Raw genomic sequence first — 16,779 nt, 5'->3', positions numbered from 1 at the left:
TTAAAGTCCCCAAGGGGCTTTTTATCATGGTTAGTATATGAAAAATATATGGCAGAATCCAGAACTTCGGTGATACTCAAGATGGTCTATCCACAGCACCCTGAGACAGCTGAGTGAGTTCCTCCCACACGATGCCTTCCCTTATCTCTGCATGAATGTTCTTGATTCTTGCTGACATCCATCCATATGTCATCATAAACTTCCTACTCACTGCTGGGATTACACCCTTTTCTTTATTCATAAGCTTTCAAAATTAATGAAAACCCCAAAATCACTGTCAAGAGATGCAGGAAAATCTATCTTTTTGTCTGTTTGCAACAGAGATTGATTTTCTTATAACAATTTTAAGAACTGATATTTTAATATGTATTTCTAAGATGAAATAAGTTAATTTACTTTGTCAACATCTTTATGAGGTGGAGGAATGTTATAACTCTATTATCCAGAGGACTAAACTAGTGAACATAAGAATGCCAGTATTTCACCAAGTTAAAATGGCCTTCATGGGGCTTCCCTCGTGGCGCAGTGGTTGAGAATCTGCCTGCCAATGCAGGGGACACGGGTTCGAGCCCCGGTCTGGGAAGATCCCACATGCCGCGGAGCAACTGGGCCCGTGAGCCACAATTACTGAGCTTGCGCGTCTGAAGCCTGTGCTCCGCAACAAGAGAGGCCGCGATAGTGAGAGGCCCATGCACCGTGATGAAGAGTGGCCCCCGCTTGCCGCAGCTGGAGAAAGTCCTCGCACAGAAACGAAGACCCAACACAGCCATAAATAAATTAATTAATTAATTTTTAAAAAAAATTAAAAAAAAAAAACCAAGCTCATCCTTGAATTTGCTATGGGAGAAGCTTTTTTAACTGGTGATTTAAGTTCTTTAAAGGTTATAGACCATTCAGATATTTATTTTCTCCTTCATTAGTATCAGATTTTATATTTATTATTTCTTTTCTTCTTTTTATTCTATTAATTTTAAACTCCTTAGGTAAGATGCTTACCTAATTAATTTCAAACTTTCTTCTTTTATAATAAAAATATTAAGGTTTTATATTCCACTCTAAGTATTGCTTTGGTTGTATACCAAACACTTGAATATATAGCTTTTACATTATTCTTAAAAATATTTTCTAACTCACTTTATGGTTTTTACTCATAAGATAAAGCTTTTTTTAATTGAAAGATAAATGTTTTTTTCTGGTTTTTGTTGTTTTTTTAAAATTAATGTCAATGTGGTCATATAATGTGGTTTGGTTACTCCTAATCATTTGAAATTAATGAAATAATTTTGCAGAAGTTCCATATATTCTGCAGATTTAAGTTTCTGTACATATCCATTAGACAAAGCTGGAGGTTTTTGTTGTTCATATTATGAGTTAACACACCTGAGTTAAATGCACAAACAAAAACTTTATTCATTCAGTTAATTACTATTTGCCTGCGAGATGTTACTCCAATAAGTATTCGGTTAGTTCCTACTATATGATTCAAACTGTGCTCAATGATGAGAACCATAAAATATTTTACTCCACAAATAGTTATTAACACTTTTGCTTGGTATTTTAATGGGAGAGGCAAATAACATAAACAAATATATACAGTATTTGATAAGTGATATAAATGCATGTTAATTCAATCACAAAAGTGGGATTAAAAACTTCGGAGAATCCAGGTCTTCCCAAAACATTGTGCTCTTTTAAACTCTGTGAGCCTCTTAAGTGGTGTCAGAAGCACAGTAATGAAGTAAGGGAACCTGGCACTTTACCAGTATTCATTACAAGAGACTTATTTTGCTGATTCATTCTTTTATTCAGATGTTCACATTATTTACTCTATTTAATTCATTTACTAAGATGCTATTACATATCAGATACTACTTTAGTACTTAAAAAACTGCTTTATTCCATGCTTACCATTGCCCTAGGCCACAGGTCTTACCCTTAAGGAGTAAGGAGCACACAAACTCAAAAAGGGGAGGAAATATAATCAGGGTTCACACAGCTAGAAGGTGAGATGGTTTAGTTTAAACCTAGTTCTTTTGATCACAAGTTCCCAGAGATGTGTAGCATAAATGTTGAACAAAAAATAAAATTTAGATGATATTACAGCCATTCTATATACTTTTCAAACAAGCCTTATGCCACACCTAACTTCAGGTTTCCCAAGAAATTCTTATTACAATATAATCTCTAATATCATTAAAATGTTTATACCTAACTCAACCCAACTATGAATACTGATAAATGAGTCTTCAATGCTCTTCTCAGTATAGAATAGCTGCTGGGGGGTTCTGGGCAAAGAATGCTGTTGTTTGCAGTTCTTAGTATTTTGATTACCAGGAGCCCAAAACCTCAGAGCAGCAATTTAATATCTGAAAACCAACTATAGTAGATCAAATGTTCCTTTTTATAATGGTATCTCCAGAAAACATCTATAATGAAAGTTATCTGGGTTGAGTTTCTGGTGTGCCTATGAAAAAAGTTGTTAAACACTACCTGTGAAAGGAGAATTATCTTTTGATACTAACTACAAATTTTAATGCAATTAGATTTGCTAAGTCATTCAGCAAGCTCCTCTCTCTACTTTGCCATTGAATGTGTCTCAAAAATACGAACAAAGATCCTAAAATTCAGTTATATAGACATTTACTAAATGTATATAAAAGGATATGGTGGGTGAGCTATACTGGTTTTCTCAAATCTGAAACTCTATTCCCTGTTAAGCCATTAACTATCTCTAACTGAATTTTCAGAAGAAATACAGTGATGCATTTTTCACCCTCTTCTCCCTTTCTCTTTCTCCCTCTCTCTCTCTCTCTCACACACACACACACACACACACACATACACACACAATTAATATTTGAAAAACTCACTTTGTGCACTGCATAAACTCCCTAATAGTCTGAAATACACATTAACCTCTTTCCTAGGGATACAACCTGAGTTGCCTGCCCTAATTCATTGCCAAAAAATTAAACTACATTGTAATATAAAATGAATTCATAATATTTTATGAGAAAAGATTGATGTTGAAAGTAAAAGATTGACTTATTTTTATCTTCTCTGAATTTCTCTCCTTGCATTTGATCCAAAACAGTCACCAGAAAGTTATTTAAGATAAATTAAATTGAGGTAATGCCACCTATTCTGTTTAATTTTACTGAAATCATGAGCGCTAAAGCAAATGCCACTGGCTGCCAGATAAGACTTCCTAAAACACCACTATACTGTAGTCTTTTCTTTCTTAAGAACTTGTTTCCCTGCTTCCTAGTGCACATATATCATATACAAACTCCTTTTAAAAATCTGATTGCCATCTACAGACCATAGTTTTCAATGATTCCCAGTGTTCAACCCAGTCACCTTTTTCATTTCTAGCCCCGTACCTCTCCATAAGTTTTACTGGAAAAAGCAGAGAAAGTATTTGCAGTAGAAAATAATAAAAAGATAACCAATATTCCACAGTCCCTGAATTTCCTACCTGCCACCTACTATGGCCACAGACACCCTTTCTTTACACTTGTCTAGTCAGTACACAGAGACTACAGACAGTCACATTCTTTTACTAACTGGGATTTTGACTCCAAACCCCTAGCTTCCTGGGACCACATACGGATCATGAGAACTCTGAGAGATAGGATAAGGAAGGAATGGAGAGAAGGAGATACTTTTTCACCACATACACTTTAAAGCTCAGAATCTCAAAGATAAATCAATGAGCAGAATGCAAAGGAAAGGAAAACTTGCCCTCAGATGCTATACTTTATCATACTTTCTTGAGTCACATCAAAAGCTCTATCTTCTACTACTATGGCACAGTTTTCTCTTTTTCTTCGAGAGAGGTAAGACAGCCTTGAACAACCTAAGAAAAAAAGTGTATAGCAACAATTCCTATTTTCCCTTTGAAGGCAAGTTAAAAAAAAAGTTACCACATTATATGAAATTTTCATCAAGATATTAGTCTTCCATCCATGTATTCGTTTAACAAATGTTCATTGAGTACCTACTATGTGTTCGGCTTTGTTCTAGGAGTTCAGGATATACTAGTGTGGAAATAAACAAAGACCAACCAAAGGAGTAAAGCAACGGCTGCTTATTCAGAGCTTGCTAGAGTAAGGGAGTCAGCCACTGTCACCTGTCACCTGCACTTTGGCAGAGATTCAAAGACAAATGGAAAAGTTTTATCATGTTAAAGGGGAAGGCTTCAGGTGTGCCCTGATTGGAAGCTGTTGGCATGGGGAAGCTACAGGTGGGCCAACTAGAAGCAGGGCATCCTCTGCGATTGGTTAGGGGTACATATTTGACTTTCTATGGTTGATTTTAAGTTGGAAGCAGGGACAAAAATTAGGGAAGCTGTCAATTATTAATCAGGTCCTGGCCATGTTGGGCTGATTGTTGCAGAAGTTATTGTTTAGCTTCCTAGACTGTCACTAGAGGTAACAATCAGGCTTTCTGCAAGTGTGACTTATTGCAGGTGGGCTTCCTGGGTTGTTTATTATAGATAAGATTGGTTTCATAGGCAGTTTGCTGCAGGTTGTAGGTCAAAGTTCTTTTTTCATATATGGTCTGACCATTAACCATTTGTATGTTCAATCTCTGAGCAGTAAACAAACAAAAGTCCTTGTAGAGTGTATGATCTACAAGGGATATTACACTGACTTCTTTCTCTAGATCTTTTTGCACTTATTATTTCATATAATTGGTAAGAAGTATGCAGTCTTTTCTTTAATTATTGGCATCTCACAATATGGACTTTATTATGTCCATCTGTAATATTAAAATATCCATTCATTCGTTTAAAAATATGTATTGATCACCTACTATGTGCCAGGAACTATTGCAGTCTGTAAAGATTCAGTAGTGAGCAAAGTCCTGCCCTCATTGAACTTACATCTGATTAAAGGGACACAAATAATAATCATAATATATAAAATAAGTTTTGTTTTTTAGAAGGTGATAAATCTTATGAAAATAAAAAAGCAGAATAGTGGCCAAGATGGCAGAGTAGGAAGACCCTGAACTCACCTCCTCCCATAGGTACACCAAAATTACAACTATTTACAGAGCAACTATCAATGAAAATGATCTGAAGACTAGCAGAAAAGATCTTCTATGAATAAAGATATAAAGAAGGAGCCACAACAAGATGGGTAAGAGAGATGGAGATACAGTATAGTCAAGACCCGCACCCCCAGATAGGTGACCCACAAACAAAAGGATAATTACAATTGCAAAGGTTCTCCCCGAGGAGCGTGGTCCACATCAGATGCCTCAGGCCAGGGGTCCTGTACCAGGAAAATAAGCCCCAGAACGTTTGGCTTTGAAGGCCAGTGTTCCCATAGCTGTGGGAACTAGAGACTCCACTCTTAAAGGGAACACACAAAATCTCACATGCTCTAAGACCCAGGGCAGAAGCAGCAATTTTAAAGATGTCTGGGTCAGATCCACTTGCTTGATCTTGGAGAGCCTCCCAGAAAGGCAGGAGGGAACTAGGATCCTCACCCTGGGGATATAGATGCTGGCAGCAGACATTTTGGGGAGCTCATTTTGCCATGAAGACACTTGTGCTGGCAAGCGCCATTTTGAAATCCTCCCTCTAGCTTATTAGTGCTGGAGCCCGGCCCCACCCACCAGCTCGTCAGCATCAGTCCTGGGGCACCCGAAACCAAACAGCCAGCTGGGTGCAGACGCAGCCCCACCAACCAGCAGGCCAGCTGCCATAGGAATCCTTGAGCCCCCATGAGCCCCAGGACCCAGTCCTTCCTACAAGAGGGCCCAGGACCCAGCACTACCCACCAGTGGCCAGTACTAGCCCCAGGACATCCGGGGCTCCACAGCCAGCCCTTGGACTTGGACCCATCAACCAGCAGGTTAACACCAGCTCTGGGACACATGGATCCTGCAGCCAGAGACCCTAAGACCCAGCTCTGCCCACCAGTGGGCAAGCACCAGCTCCAGGAACACCTGGCCCCAGCCAAGCCCACCAGGGAATAGTTACAAGCCCTGGACCACTGTGGACCTACAGCCAGCTGTGTCAAGACACAGCTTATCCACCAGCTGTAAGGCACCACCTCAGGATGACCTGGGCTCCAGCCTTGGTCACCAGTGGGCTGACACCAGCTCCAAGACACCCTGGACCCACAGCCAGCCATGTCAGGAACCAGCCCTATCCACCAGCAGGTGGACTTCAGACCCGGGGCACCCCAGGACATGGCCCTATCCACTAACAGACCAACACAAGATTTGAGACATGCCCCCCCAGGGCTCCATAGCCAGCCAACTCATGACCTGGCCCCACCCACCAGTGGCTGGTAGCTTCTGGCCAAGGCAGGGCCTGGCAACCAACCAGACTTGGATTCAGCCATGCCTACCAGACTACACACAGTAGTCAGCTTGCCACAAAAGAAGGGCCCATGCAGCTTGCATGGAGGGCACCCTTAAAGCATATAGCTCTGGTGACCAGAGGGGAGTGTGCTGCTGGATGCCATAGCACGTTTCCTATATAAGGCCACTGCTTGAAAATCAGGGAACATAACCAACCTACCAAATACATAGAAATAGAAACAGTAAATTAGGCAAAATGAGGGGACAGAGGAACATGTTCCAAACAGAGGAACATGTTCCAAACAAAGGAACAAGATAAAACCCTAGAAGAAGAACTAAGTGAAATTGAGATAAACAATCTACCTGATAAAGAGTTCAAGGTAATAATCATAAAGATGCTCAAAAAATTTGGGAGAAGAATGGATGAACACAGTGAGAAGTTAGAAGTATCTAACAAAGAGTTAGAAAACATAAAGACGAACCAAATACACCTCAATAATACAATAAATGAAATTTTAAAAATACACTAGAAGTAATCAACAATATATTAGATTATAGAGAGGAATGGAACAACAAACTGGAAGACAGAATAGTGGAAATCACTAGGGCAGAACAGAAAAAGAAAAAAGAATTTAAAAAATGAGGACAGTATTAGAAACCTCTAGGACAACATCAAGCATACTAACATTCACCTTTTAGGGGTCCCAGGAGGAGAAGAGAGAGAGAAAGGGGCAGAGAACATATTTGAAGATGTAATAGCTAAAAACTTTCTTAACCTAGGAAACAGACATCCAGGTCCAGTAGCACAGAGAGTCCCAAACAGGATCAACCCTAAGAGAAGCACACAAAGACACGTTGTAATTAAAATGACAAAAATTAAAAATAAAGAGAGAATATTAAAAACAGCAAGGGAAAACCAACAAGTTAAATACAATAGAACTTCAATAAGGCTATTAGCTGACTTTTCAGCAGAAACTCTTCAGGCCTGAAGGAGTTATAAGATATATTTAAAGTGAAAAAAGGGAAAACCTACAATGAAGAACACTCTACCTGGAAAGGCTATCATTCAGATTTGAAGGAGATATCAAGAGTTTTACAGACAAGCAAAAGCTAAAAGAGTTCAGCACCAAGAAACCAACTTTACAAGAAATATTAAAGGGACTTCTCTAAGCAGAAAAGAAAAGGTTACAACTTGAAATATAAAAATTACAAAAGGAAAACTCCCATTGGTAAATGCAAATATACAGTAAAGGTAATCGATCAACCACATATAAAGCTAGCAGAAAGGTTAAAAGTCAAAAGTACTGAAATCATTTATATTCACATATAAGTAGTAAAACCATTTCTATCCACATAGAAAGATCAAAGAAGAAACAAATGAAATAAAGACTAAAAAGAAAAAAAAAAAACAATAGATAAACAAAATTGGTAAATCTTTACCCAGACTCAAAGGAAAAAACAGAGCAGGCAGAATTAAATAAAATCAGAAATGAAAAAGAAGTTACAACCAACACGACAGAAATACAAAGGATCAAAAGAGATTACTGTGAACAATTATATGCCAATAAAATGGACAACCTAGAAGAAATGGATAAAATTCTAGAAGTATACAATCTCCCAAGACTGAATCAGGAAGAAAGAGAAAATATGAACAGACCAATTACCAATAATGAAATTGAATCATTAATTTTAAAAAAACCTCTCAACAATAACAAACAAAAGTTCCAGACCAGTAGGCTTCACAGGAGAATCCTACCAAACACTTAGAGAAGAGTTCCCCCATCCTTCTCAAACGATTCCAAAGAATTGCAGAGGAAGGAACACTTCTGAACTCATTCTATGAGGCCAGCATCACCCTGATACCAAAACCAGACAAAGATATCACAAAAAAATAAAAATTACAGGCCAATATCTTTGATGAAAATAGATGCAAAAATCCTCAACAAAATATTAGCAGACTGAATTCAACAATACATTAATCATCCTTCATGAGTAAAAGGGATTTATCCCAGGGGTGAAAGGATGGTTCAATATCCACAAATCAATGTGATACAGCACATTAACAAATTGAAGAATAAAAATCATATGATCATCTCAATAGTTGCAGAGAAAGCTTTCAACAAAATTCAACAACCTGGATATAGAGAGAACATACCTTAACATAAAAGCCATATACAATAAGCCCACAGCTACCATCATACTCAATGGTGAAAAGCTTAAAGCTTTTCCTCTAAGATCAGGAGCAAGACAGAGATGCCCATTCTTGCCACTTTTATTCCATATAGTATTGGAAGTCCTAAACCCAGCAATCAGACAAGAAAAAAAAAAAAGTCATCCAAATTGGAAAGGAAGAATTAAAACTCACTGTTGGCAGATGACATGATACTATACATAGAAAATACTAAATATACCACCAAAAAACTGCTAGAACTCATCAATTAATTTGGTAATGTTGCAGGAAATAAAAGTAATATACAGATATCTGTTGCATTTCTATCACTAACAGTGAACTATCAGAAAGAGAAGTTAAGGGAAAAATCCCATTTACAACTGCACTAGAAAGAATAAAATACCTAGGAATAAATCTAACAAGGAGGTAAAAGACCTGTAACTGTAAGACACTGAGGAAAGAAATTGAAGATGACACACAAGATGGAAAGATATACTGTGTTCATGGATTAGAAGAATTAACATTGTTTAAATGACCATACTACCCAAGACAATCTATAGATTCAATACAATCCCTATCAAAATACCAATGGTATTTTTTACAAAACTAGAACAAATAATTTTGAAATTTGTATGGAAACATAAAAGACCCCAAATAGCCAAAACAATCTTAAGAGAGAAGAACAAAGCTGAGGTATCATTCTCCCTGATTTAAAGCATACTACAAAGTTACAGTAATCAAAACAGTATGGTACTGGCACAAAAACAGACACATAAATCAATGGAACAGAATAGAGAGCCCAGAAATGAACCTACACTTACATGGGCCATTAATCTACAACAAAGGAGACAAGAATATACAATGGGGAAAATACAGCCTCTTCAAAAAATGGTGTTGGAAAAACTGGACAATTACATGCAAAATAATCAAGCTGGGCTACTTCATCACACCAGATACAAAAATAAACTCAAAATGGATTAAAGACTTAAATGAAATACCTGAAAACTTAAAAGTTCTAGAAGAAATCATATTCAGTATTCTCTTTGACATCGGTCTTATCAATATTTTTTTTTTGATATTTCCCTTCCTCAGGCAAGAGGACCAAAATCAAAAATAAATACATCAAACTAAAAAGCCTCTTCATAGTGAAGGATACTATCAACAAAATGAAAAAGCAGCCTACTGAGTGGGAGAATATATTTGCAAATGATATATCTGATAAGGGGTTAATATCCAAAATATACAAAGAACTCATACCACTCAACATCAATAAAAACAAGCAATCCAATTGAAAAATAGTCAGAGGAACTGAATAGACAGTTTTCCTAAGCAGACTTACACATGGCCAACAGGCACATGAACAGATGCTCTATATCATTTATCATCAGGGAAATGCAAATCAAAACCACAATGAGATATCACTTTACACCTGTCAGAATGGCTATTCTCAAAAGGTAACAAATCACAAGTGTTGACAAGGATGTGGAAAAAATGGAACGCTCATGCACTGTTGGTGGGAATGTAAACTGGTGCAGCCAGTATGGAAAACAATATGGAGATTTATCAAAAAATTAGAAATAGAACTACTATATCATCCAGCAATTCCCCTCCTGTGTATTTATCTGAAGAGAAAAAAAACACTAATTCAAAAAGATATATGTACTCATGTGTTCATTGCACCATTACTTACAATAGCCAATAGACAGAAGAAACCTAAGTGCTCATCAATAGATGAATGGATGAATAAGATGTGGTATATATGTATATACAATGGAATATTACTCATCCATAAAAAGAATGAAATCTTGCCATTTGTGTCAGCATGGTTAGATCTACAAGATATTATGCTAAGTGAAATAAGTCAGAGAAAGGCAAATACTATACATTTTCACTTATATGTGGCATCTAAAAAAAAAAAACAAATGAATAAATATAACTAAACAGAAACAGAGAACAAACAGGTTGTTGCCAGGGAGGAGGGGATTGAAGGAGGAGAGAAATAGGTGAGGGAGATTAAGAGATACAAACTTTCAGTGATAAAATAAATGAGTCACAGACATTAAATGTAGAGTGTGGGGAATATAGTCAATAATTATGTAATATCTATGGTGACAGGTGGTAACTGTACCTATTGTGGTGATCATTTTGAAATGTATAGAAATTCAAATCACTATGTTGTGTACCAGGAACTAACATAGTGTTGTAGATCATTTATACTTCAAAAACAAACAAACTCATAGAAATAGATATCAGATTTGTGGTTTCCAGAGGCAGAGGGGGAATTAGAGGAAGATAGTCAAAAAGTACAAACTTCAAATTATAAGATAAATAAGTATTAGGAATATGATGAACAACAGGATAAATATAATTAACACTGCTGTACGATACATATGAAAGTTGTCAAGAGTAAATCCTGAGTTCTCGTCACAAGGAGAAACTTTTTTTCTTTGTCTTTAATTTTGTATCCATATGAGATGATAGAGGTTCACTAAACTTACTGTGGTAATAATTTCATAATGCACATAGGTCAAATCATTATGCTGTACACCTTAAACTTACCCAGTGCTGTTTATTAATTATATCTCAATAAAAATGGAAGAAAAAAAAGAAAAAAAGGGTAGTGGAAAGTGCCAAGGAGAAAGATTTAAGAGTGTAAATAGAGCTACAGGGTTTGCAAGTGCAAATAGGTTTGAATCAAGGCTGACTCCAAACACAAAAAGACCTTTGAACAAAGACATGAAGGCAGTGAAGGTGAAAGCCATGTGGATATCTAAAGAATGAGAATCTAAGACAAATGGAACAGTCAACACAAAATCCCTAATTGAGAACATTCCTGATGTTTTTGTGAAACTGCAAGAAAGCCAGTGTGCTGGAATGAGCGAATGAGGGGGAGAAAGTGAATTAGGAGAGGAGAAAGTCAAGATAAGTTGGGGGCAGATGTCAACACTATATTTCACAACCTTCTATTACACTTCTTTCACCAATCATGGGAATGATAATTAATAAATGTAGATTGTCCAGGTCTCCTAGCTAATAAATAGCAAAACTTAGATGCAAACTCAAATCTGTCTGACTCCAAAAATCAGTGCTCTTTCCACTAATTAGGGCTTATGGATACTTAATAGCCAAGTCTGTTAAAAGAAAAACTGAAATAAATAAATAAACAAAAGATTTTTTTTTTTTTACTGATACCTTATTTACTGATCTGAGAATTGAAATCTATCCTCAGTCATCCACTTGATTTATATCAGCCTTAAATTTGTCACTTCTTTACTTAGCTGACTTCTGTATCTGTCCAGCAATTGGGTATTTGGAAATGTAATCTCTCACAAGCCTACTTTAATACTAATCTGAGCATACATATTTAGGAAGGCTAAATAAAAATAAAATGAAATAGTTAACTAAATATCAGTGCCTGAGAATGTTCACCTTCTCAGAAAGCATTAATATATGGCAGGCTCTGTGATGTAAGCACACAACATATTAACAATCCAAAAATCTTTAAAGGGAAATCAAACTTTTTTTTCCAAAAGTAAAGTTATTCACGTCAGAGCCGTTTGAGTTAGACCCACATGGAAAATGGGAGTAGCAGGGGAGTCTGGAGCTGATGTATCCATGGGGAAAACTGGAAGACCAGTTGCATTAGAGCAAGCAGAAGAAATACACAAACACACCGCCATAGCACACTGTAGGTCAGACAACAGCAGCGAAGGCATCAGTACTGAATTGTTGGTGTCTTGCCCACCCTGTGATGAAGGGAACTTTATTGTTCTCATTTTACAGAGGGTAGGCTGAGGCACTGAGTAAGGCATAGATCTCAGTTACAAAGCTGTGACTAAGACCCGTCTCGTTGACTGTTAGTGTTTTCTACAAGATCACATAGCCTCCCTGGATGGTTTTATTAAACTAATTCTGATTCGAGCTCTTCATGCTGGCTGACTTCAGATTTTAAATATAGATAAACATTCATAATAAGGGTGAATGGTTTTAATTACCAAAACTAACCCTTGGAGTATTGTACTGGCCAAAGAATGCTTCCTCACATCTGGATCTGTAAGGAAATAGGAAAACTTCTTCATCCTTTTCCTACTCTTTAGGACTCTACACACCATTTTCCAGTAGTTCTGAGTTAGCCAAAAATAACTTCTTATTGATTTTATCAGTTGAAATCCATTGATAGCACTGTACCTTCTAATAGTTTTTCTTCACCAAAACCACCAGATGGAGGCTACAGTTGTACTGCTCTGTCAAAATGAATATGGGCTTACTGGCAGCTACTGAAACTTCTGGGTAAACATAATAGGATGTTATTCAAATTTAATTTGAATCATATAACCCCAAAAGCAAAAGCCCCTTATTCTTCAGATAGGTCATTTTATGAATATTACATAAAGAATATCTCTTAAAGGGTTATTAATGTGAGTTTGGTGTCTGTACTTATGTACATGGCTTTACATAATGTGGTTCCAACAGTTATATCTCATATTTATAAGAATCTGTATTTTCAGTGGGAAAAGTACTTACCTTTTTTAAAATTAGAAGAAATTCTATCCCACTGCCAATTCTTTTCAAAAGTGTTGCTGAAATATTTCTTTCCCTAAAAATAGGAAAAATGAATTACTTAGCATCAAAGAGGGGTTTGGATTTCCTCTGTGAACTCACATGTTTGACTTAATTGGGTGGAGGAGGTTTTTTAATATAATTAAAGCTATAAAATATCATTAAGGGGGGTCTGGACAAGATGGCGGAAGAGTAAGACGCGGAGATCACCTTCCTTCCCAAAGATACAGTAGAAATACATCTACACGTGGAACTGCTCCTACAGAACACCTACTGAACGCTGGCAGAAGACCTCAGACCTCCCAAAAGGCAAGAAACTCCCCACGTACCCGGGTAGGGCAAAAGAAAAAAGAAATAACAGAGACAAAAGAATAGGGACGGGACCTGCACCAGTGGGAGGGAGCCGTGAAGGAGGAAAGGTTTCCACACTAGGAGCCCCTTCGCGGGCGGAGACTGCGGGTGGCGGAGGGGGGAAGCTTCGGAGCCACGGAGGAGAGCGCAGCCACAGGGGTGCGGAGGGCAAAGCGGAGAGATTCCCGCACAGAGGCTTGGCGCCGAGCAGCACTCACCAGCCCGAGAGGCTTGTCTGCTCACCCGCCGGGGCGGGCGGGGCTGGGAGCTGAGGCTCCGGCTTCGGTCGGCTCGCAGGGAAAGGACTGGGGTTGGCGGCATGAACACAGCCTGAAGGGGTTAGTGCGCCACGGCTAGCCGGGAGGGAGTCCGGGAAAAGTCTGCAGCTGCCGAAGAGGCAAGAGACTTTTTCTTACCTCTTTGTTTCCTGGTACGCGAGGGGAGGGGATTCAGAGCGCCACCTAAACGAGCTCCAGAAACGGGCGCGAGCCGCAGCTGTCAGCATGGACCCCAGAGACGGGCATGAGACACTAAGGCTGCTGCTGCCGCCACCAAGAAGCCTGTGTGCGAGCACAGGTCACTCTTCACACCGCCCCTCCCGGGAGCCTGTGCAGCCCGCCACTGCCAGCGTCCCGTGATCCGGGCACAACTTCCCCGGGAGAACGCACGGCACGCCTCGGGCTGCTGCAACGTCACGACGCCTCTGACGCCGCAGGCTCGCCCCGCCTCCTCCGTAACGCTCCCTCCCCCCGGCCTGAGTGAGCCAGAGCCCCCGAAGCAGCTGCTCCTTTAACCCCGTCCTGTCTGAGCGAAGAACACACGCCCTCAGGCGACCTACATGCAGAGGAGGGTCCAAATCCAAAGCTGAACCCCGGGAGCTGTAGGAACAAAGAAGAGAAAGGGAAATTTCTCCCAGCAGCCTCAGAAGCAGCGAATTAAAGCTCCACAAACAACCTGATGTACCTGCATCTGTTGAATACCCGAATAGACAACGAATCATCCCAAATTCAGGAGGTGGACTTTGGGAGCAGGATATATTAATTTTTCACCTTTTCCTTTTTTGTGAGTGTATATGTGTATGCTTCTGGGTGAGATTTTGTCTGTATAGCTTTGCTTTCACCATTTGTCCTAGGGTTCAGTCCGTCCATTTTTTTTTTCTTTTTTTTTTTTCTTAATAAATATTTTCTTAATAATTATTTCCGTATTTTTTTAAAACATATCCAGAAGTTTAACTGGGTATCCTGTTTTTTTTTTAATTAATTAATTAATTAATTAATTATTTTATGGCTGTGTTGGGTCCTTGTTCCCGTGCAAGGGCTTTCCCTAGCCGCAGCAAGCGGGGGCCACTCTTCATCTCGGTGCGCGGGCCTCTCACCATCGCGGCCTCTCTTGCTGCGGAGCACAAGCTCCAGACGCGCAGGCTCAGTAATTGTGGCTCATGGGCCGAGTTGCTCCGCGGCATGTGGGATCCTCCCAGACCAGGGCCCGAACCCGCGTCCCCTGCATTGGCAGGCAGATTTTCAACCACTGCCCACCAGGGAAGCCCTATTTCCTTATTTTTTATTTTAAAAAAATTCTTTCTGAATAATTTTTTCCTTATTTTTTATTTTAAAAAATTAAAATTTTTTTCTTAATAAATTTTCTTCTTAATAATTTTCTTATTTTTTATTATAAAAAATTAATAAACGTATTTAAAAAAATAAAAATTGTTTTTCTTAATTTTTTCTTAATAATTTTTTTCTTATTTTTTATTATAATAGCTTTATTTTATTTTATCCCCTTTCTTTCTTTCTTTCTTTCTATTTTTTCTCCCTTTTATTCTGAGCCGTGTGGATGAAAGGCTCTTGGTGCTCCAGCCAGGCATCAGGGCTGTGCCTCTGAGGTGGGAGAGCCAACTTCAGGACACTGGTCCACAAGAGACCTCCCAGCTCCATATAATACCAAATGGTGAAAATCTCTCAGAGATCTCCATCTCAACATCAAGACCCAGCTTCACTCAACGACCAGCAAGCTACAATGCTGGACACCCTATGCCAAACAACTAGCAAGACAGGAACACAGCCCCATCCATTAGCAGAGAGGCTGCCTAAAATCATAATAAGGCCACAGACACCCCAAAACACACTACCAGACGTGGACGTGCCCACCAGAAAGACAAGATCCAGCCTCATCCACCAGAACACAGGCACTAGTCCCCTCCACCAGGAAGCCTACACAACCCACTAAACCAACCTCAGCCACTGGGGACAGATACCAAAAACAACGGGACCTATGAACCTGCAGCCTGTGAAAAGGAGACCCCAAACACAGTAAGATAAGCAAAATGAGAAGACAGAAAGACACACAGCAGATGAAGGAGCAGGGTCAAAACACACCAGACCTAACAAATGAAGAGGAAATAGGCAGTCTACCTGAAAAAGAATTCAGAATAATGATAGTAAAGATGATCCAAAATCTTGGAAACAGAATAGACAAAATGCAAGAAACATTTAACAAGGACATAGAAGAACTAAGGAGGAACCAAGCAACGATGAAAAACACAATAAATGAAATTAAAAATACTCTAGATGGGATCAATAGCAGAATAACTGAGGCAGAAGAATGGGTAAGTGGAAGATAAAATAGTGGAAATAACTACTGCAGAGCAGGATAAAGAAAAAAGAATGAAAAGAACTGAGGACAGTCTCAGAGACCTCTGGGACAACATTAAACGCACCAACATTCGAATTATAGGGGTCCCAGAAGAAGAAGAGAAAAAGAAAGGGACTGAGAAAATATTTGAAGAGATTATAGTTGAAAACTTCCCTAATATGGGAAAGGAAATAGTTAATCAAGTCCTGGAAGCACAGAGAGTCCCATACAGGATAAATCCAAGGAGAAACATGCAAAGACACATATTAATCAAACTATCAAAAGTTAAATATGAAGAAAACATATTAGAAGCAGCAAGGGAAAAACAACAAATAACACACAAGGGGATCCCCATAAGGTTAACAGCTGATCTTTCAGCAGAAACTCTGCAAGCCAGAAGGGAGTGGCAGGATATACTTAAAGTGATGAAGGAGAAAAACCTACAACCAAGGTTACTCTACCCAGCAAGGATCTCATTCAGATTTGATGGAGAAATTAAAACTTTAACAGACAAGCAAAAGCTGAGAGAGTTCAGCACCACCAAACCAGCTTTACAACAAATGCTAAAGGAACTTCTCTAGGCAAGAAGCAAAAGAGAAGGAAAACACCTATAATAACAAACCCAAAACATTTAAGAAAATGGGAATAGGAACATACATATCGATAATTAGCTTGAATGTAAATGGATTAAATGCTCCCACCAAAAGACACAGACTGGCTGAATGGATACAAAAACAAGACCCATA

At 38.7% G+C, this 16,779-nt stretch overlaps 1 protein-coding gene across 1 annotated transcript in view; it reads right to left on the bottom strand.

The window, feature by feature from the left end:
• Positions 1-13,436, bottom strand: part of BANK1 (B cell scaffold protein with ankyrin repeats 1) — a 485,507-nt gene extending 472,071 nt beyond the window's left edge. The window contains exon 1 of the mRNA XM_082390995.1: positions 13,016-13,436. The gene's annotated coding sequence lies outside the window, so the exon portion shown is untranslated. The remainder of the gene's footprint in view (positions 1-13,015) is intronic.
• Positions 13,437-16,779: the final 3,343 nt, after the last annotated feature.

The sequence above is a fragment of the Balaenoptera borealis genome (genome assembly GCF_965194805.1).
Source record: "Balaenoptera borealis genome assembly, chromosome: 4".
Taxonomy (NCBI): Eukaryota; Metazoa; Chordata; class Mammalia; order Artiodactyla; family Balaenopteridae; genus Balaenoptera; species Balaenoptera borealis.
This window is presented reverse-complemented; position numbering and strand designations above follow the sequence as displayed.